The following is a 6255-nucleotide window of genomic DNA, read 5'->3' as shown; positions in this document are numbered from 1 at the left end:
ATAAGACTCCAAAATATCAAAAACCCTAACCCTAAAATACCAATAAAAAAGAGAATCAAATTATTACACTATTACCCTATTGCTAAAAATAAAAAAATAAAAAAATGTTGCACAAATCCTTTGTCACACAAATATACAATATACACACTTATAAAGAAGAGAACCTGATTATTATACTATTGCACTTCAAACAAGAAACACACAAACTAAATTGCACAACTAATTGCATTACTAATTGCATTAGTACTGTAGAAAGTTAGAGGTGCGCTATTTGATAGATTCCCCGGCTACACCTACCTCAGGCTTCCAGTGGGGAGACCTGAGGTCAACCTACCCAACCCCCCCCCCACCCATCTCGTACTTCTGATGGGAGACCTTCCCATTTTTGCCTAGCTCAAAAACTAGAATTAGGGCGCCCACTCCGACAAGGTTAATTGACCCACAGTCCCACACGGTGACATGATATCATTGACGTGACGTGTAAATGAGCGATAGAAAACCGATCGCGCAAATGTCACCATTCGGAATATTATAATTTTTTGTTTGTTTTTGTGTGTGCGCCCCTATGCTGCCCCCGACAAGATGTCGCCCTGGGCAACTGCCCATGTCGCCTATGCCTAAATCCGCCACTGCCTCCAACAAAGCTACAAAGTGATCTTTTGCAAAACTTTCCAAGTATTTCGCTCGCCTGAGATAACACCTTTTCTTTAACAAGGAGCTATGGACTGGAGTGGAGGTGTGACGTGATTTGGTTCTCAGTGAGGTCACAGGTATAGCAGGTGATCTGTGATGGCGTGAAAGTGATCTGAGTGTTAACACAGCTAGCCCGTCTTGATGAAGTGAGGCTACAGCTCTGCCCACTGCATCCCTAGTGCACTTAGCAGAGGGCTGTGAGTGTGTTTTCGCTGAGGCGTTAATGAACGGAGGGCTTTGTGGGCTTAATGAGAGTGTGTTTCTATTGAGGCCGTCACCTGAGAGGATAATGAGAGTTCACAATTCACAAGCTTCTCCGCCTGTGGTCGCGAAAGTGCATGTGTGCTTTCCTCTTACAACACAGTAACGGACATACAGATGCTGCTCTCCCGTTTCAATGACACAGTATAACTGACACTGTCACTCTGTCTCTACCGGCTGTATTTGACCCTCTAATCAGCTGCAACAGTGAAACAAGAGTCCTGATGTGCTCCAGCTAGATCTCCAGCAAACAGTGTTGAAGTACATACAGCACTGGCCAAACCCACAGCACCTCATTTGAAAGTAGCCAAAAAGACAAAGCCTCCTCTCTTTGGGTGAGAGCGTGAGGAGGTGTGGGTGGTTAGACCAATAATTGTGTGGTCCGCTGAGAGGATGAGGAAGTCATCGCAGCTTCTTTCCGGGACATGCCGACGAAGGTCTCTCTCTCTCTCACCTAAATTGGCAGCTGGCAGGCAAATGAATGCAGTGCGAAGAGAGCCTGCAGAAGTACAGGGTCCTGCTGTTCAGGCAACAAAGCAGCTCCATGCGAGACATCTGCTGTTCAGTCATCAGAATACATTTTGTCACGTGCTCTCTCTCTCTCGAACACACACAAACACACACAAACACACACACATATAGACCCAGCACCATCCATTCTGTCAATTGGGAGCTATCAGGCTTTTTTCCATCTAATCTTTTTGCCCCTTCATTGTCACCGTAGTCCCTCCCTTCTTCTTTGCTTCCTTTGTTTAAACAGTTTAGGCCTGGCAGATAACCCTAGAGTGCTTCCTATCTGGTCTGAAACGCGTGAACCCTGTGTGGATGATCACAAGAAGGCCCGGGGAAACGGCAAGCGGAATCTTAATTAATGAGCGAGGCTCGACACTGGCAAAAGTAAATTGAGCTTACCACCATGATAAATTAACCTAATGAATGCAATTGTTTTGTGGCACGCTAGCTAGGGTTGGCGCCAGATGGTCAATTCTTACAGAAACACTTGAATTTTGTTCCCAAGTTTACTACTGATGAGGGCTGCTAATGCATGTAGGAGGTGACTTCTTAGAAGAAAATATAGTTATTTGTTGTTTAGTCTTTGCAATGCAGAAATGTTTTTTGGTTTGTGGTAGAAATCCTTTCTCAAAATAAAAATCCATTACCGAAGGATAGAAAATCTAGTCTCTTGCACACCCGTGTAAACTGTGGTCTGTCATGTTTTATCAGAAACTCAGAGTTATGCCTATACTCCCTGATCAAAACTTAAAAACCAGGCCTCAATGGATACCCCCAAGTACCCAAAAGGAGCTTAAACTCCAACCTCACTGCTGAGTAAAACAAGCAACTGCTGAGAAATGATATGATAGGGTGTGTGGGGACAGCCATGTGTCGTTTCCCGTTCGAACTCACGATATCCAGTGTTTATGCTAACACTTAATCCCTGTAAAGTGTGTCATTTGGTTAGCACGCTCTTCACTCTCCCAGTGGTGTAGTCTGGCTGGCTGGCGTGAGGTCTAAACAGCCAGGGACCATAGGAACCCCTGGTGTTGGATGTAAACGAGACCCTTTCCTCTCTGATAGATGGGGGCAGGGTAGGGGTGGGGGTGGGGGGGGGGGGGGGGGGGTAGAACGTCTTCAGATGTTCAAGCAGTGAGCTAGCGCGGTATACTCTCTTTCTGCCGTGACCCCTGTCCTCGTTCTCCACATACAATCACTGGAGCTGTTTACACCGTAATGTCACCACAATGACTCGTATCACCTGGGGCCTTGACACATCTGTGCCTACCTCCCTCATTCATCTCTGTCGCCCTCTACAGTATCTCCTCTCTCAAACTCTCTGCCTATCTCTCTTATGTCTCTCTCTACCTCATCTCTCAACCTTTTGTTACCGTACCTCTCGGTCTCTATTTCCCTCTATCTCCATCTCCTTTCTCAACCTCTCTCGCTCTGTATCCCCATCACCTCCCTCTTTTTACCTCTCTCTACTGTACATAACACTATCTGTCTCTTCCACAGTTCTGTTGAATAGGATGGCTCAGTGCTCCTGTTTGTTATATAATGTTATAAACTGGGTGGTTTGAGCTCTGAATTCTGATTGGCTGACAGCCGTGTTATATCATACCACAGGTATGACAAAACAGTTATTTTTACTCTTACTGTTTTACTGTTCTAATTACGTTGGTAACCCGTTTATAATAGCAATAAGGCACCTCTGGGGTTTGTAGTATATGGCCAACACGGCTAAGGGCTGTGTCCATAAAAACAGCCCTTGGGTCTTGGGTCTTATTGGGTCTTGGGTCTTATTGCTTATTGTAGTACGTATGTGGTGACAGTATTGTGTGATTTCTCTGATTTCTCTGTCACATGGAGTGAAGCATGTTCAAACAGCAACTCTTCTCATTACCAAACCCTGAGAGGGAGGTGTGACCAAATTGTGACCATTTTGTGACCGGGCGTTCTGCTTCACCACAGCTGTATTCCGACGCCAGTGACCTCCCAGTCTGACTGTTACGATGGACGATCGATCATATTTGACATTTGTGACATTGCATGCAGCAGAGATATACATCTCCAGGGTGTCAACTTATCAGTCATACTATGTCACAGCCAGTACATACAGTACATAACAAATTGCATGTTAAGCAGCCCTAGGATTGTTATTTACATTCTTATAAAAAAAAAAAAAAAAAAATGTCTCCCCAATTTCGTGGTATCCAATTGGTCTTGTCCCATCGCTGCAACTCCCGTACGGACTCAGGAGAGGCAAAGGTCGAGAGCCATGCATCCTCCGAAACACGACCCTGCCAAGCCGCACTGCTTCTTGACACACTGCTCGCTTAACCTGGAAGCCAGCCGCACCAATGTGTCAGAGGAAACACCGTACAACTGGCGACTGTGTCAGCGTGCATGTGCCCGGCCCGCCACAGGAGTCGCTAGAGCGCGATGGGACATTGACATCCCGGCCGGCCAAACCTTCCCCTAACACGGACGACACTGGGCCAATTGCCGCCTCATGGGTCTCCCAGTAGGGAAAACTGTATGAATGTGAAGATCTATCTGCGACTGAATTCATATTGACCTCTTACCTTGTTGGGTCTTGGGTAATATGCCCTCACATAAACATGGACATACATACATAAAGACATATGTATCTGTAATAATGACAATTACAACAATACTGAATGAACACTTATTAATACATCAATAAAATCAATTTAGCCTCAAGTAAATAATGAAACATGTTCAATTTGGTTTAAATAATGCAAAAACAAAGTGTTGGAGAAGAAAGTAAAGTGCAATATGTGCTATGTAAGAAAGCTAACGTTTCAGTTCCTTGCTCAGAACATGAGAACATATGAAAGCTGGTGGTTCCTTTTAACACGAGTCTTCAATATTCCCAGGTAAGAAGTTTTAGGTTGTAGTTATTATAGGAATTATAGGACTATTTCCCTCTCTACCATTTGTATTTCATTAACCTTTGACTATTGGATGTTCTTATAGGCACTTTAGTATTGCAAGTGTAACAGTATAGCTTCCGTCCCTCTCCTCGCTCCTCCCTGGGCTCGAACCAGCAACACAACGACAACAGCCACCATCGAAGCAGCGTTACCCATGTAGAGCAAGGGGAACAACTACTAGAAGGCTCAGAGCGAGTGACGTTTGAAACGCTATTAGCGCGCGCTAACTAACTAGCCATTTCACTTCGGTTACACCAGCCTCATCTCGGGAGTTGATAGGCTTGAAGTCATAAACAGCGCAATGCTTGAAGCACAACGAAGAGCTGCTGGCAAATGAATGAATGTTTACGTGCCTGTTTCTGCCTACCACCGCTCAGTCAGATACTTAGATACCTGTATGCTCAGTCAGATTATATGCAACGCAGGACACGCTAGATAATATCTAGTAATATCATCAACCATGTGTAGTTAACTAGTGGTTATGATTGATTGTTTTTTATAAGAGAAGTTTAATGCTAGCTAGCAACTTACCTTGGCTTACTGCATTCGCGTAACAGGCAGTCTCCTTGTGGAGTGCAACGAGCGTGAGGCAGGTCGTTATTGCGTTGGACTAGTTAACTGTAAGGTTGCAAGATTGTATCCCCCGAGCTGACAAGGTGAAAATCTGTCGTTCTGCCCCTGAACAAGGCAGTTAACCCACCGTTCCTAGGCCGTCATTGAAAATAAGAATGTGTTCTTAACTGACTTGCCTAGTTAAATAAAGGTATAAAAAAATACCCAAAATACCGATTTCCGATTGTTATGAAAACTTGAAATCGGCCCTAATTAATCGGCCATTCCGATTAATCGGTCGACCTCTAATACACACGTACAAGAACGAACGCAAGTGCACACACACACACACACACACACACACACACACACACACACACACACACACACACACACACACACACACACACACACACACACACACACACACACACACACACACACACACACACACACACACACACACACACACACACACACACACACAAATCATTAAACCCAGTGCAGTGCTACCCAGTGTGTCTGACAGAAAGAGGAACAGTGCAGAAATTTCCCCCTGCAGGTATCCATTCAAACTCTCATTGGGAGAAAGCCTTTCTCGTTAATGCCCTTGTTACGGCTCCAGGGGGAACCGCTAATTAGAGACACAAGAACGGCTGGAGAATGAGTCGATTACACCTGTGGACTTCTAGCCTTAAAATACCTGGCATTTCTGCAAACTCCCACACATTTCCGCCTTCCTAGCCTGACTCACTCACGATCTGACAAGTAGAGCTCTTCAAAGGAAAAACAGTACAAGGATAGGAGGAAAATAAAGAAATGAAGGACAGAAAGTGTCAACCATTTGAAAGGCTTTATGAAAATGATCATCCAATTAGCAACTATGATCAAATCAGGCAGGAACCCTCTCTGGAAACCTGGGTAATTTTTTCTCTTTCTTTCTCTCTCTGGCTGCTGTGCGTGTGGTGTAATTTCACTGACCTCAAATGAACTCATGATAGGAAATTCAGTTAGTTTTCTCATCACTGGTAGTTATACTAATACATTGGAAATGCCTCGTACAAAATGCATGAGCTATCCAAGGCGCCTCATTAACGTGATGTAATTTTTGGCAGAATATGTATCAAACCTATTATCACCACGGTTACTCCGTTCTCAAACCCCCTCAACGTCACTTTCCGATGGCAAAGAGACGTAGAAATAATATCAATGTTTACCCTTTATTCTATCAACACTTCCTTTCTTGTTCATTTACTTTCTTATTGGTTGAGCCAACCTTGTTATGAATGAAGAA

This window comes from Salvelinus alpinus, chromosome 34 (assembly GCF_045679555.1).
Source record: "Salvelinus alpinus chromosome 34, SLU_Salpinus.1, whole genome shotgun sequence".
Classification (NCBI taxonomy): Eukaryota; Metazoa; Chordata; class Actinopteri; order Salmoniformes; family Salmonidae; genus Salvelinus; species Salvelinus alpinus.
This window is presented reverse-complemented; position numbering follows the sequence as displayed.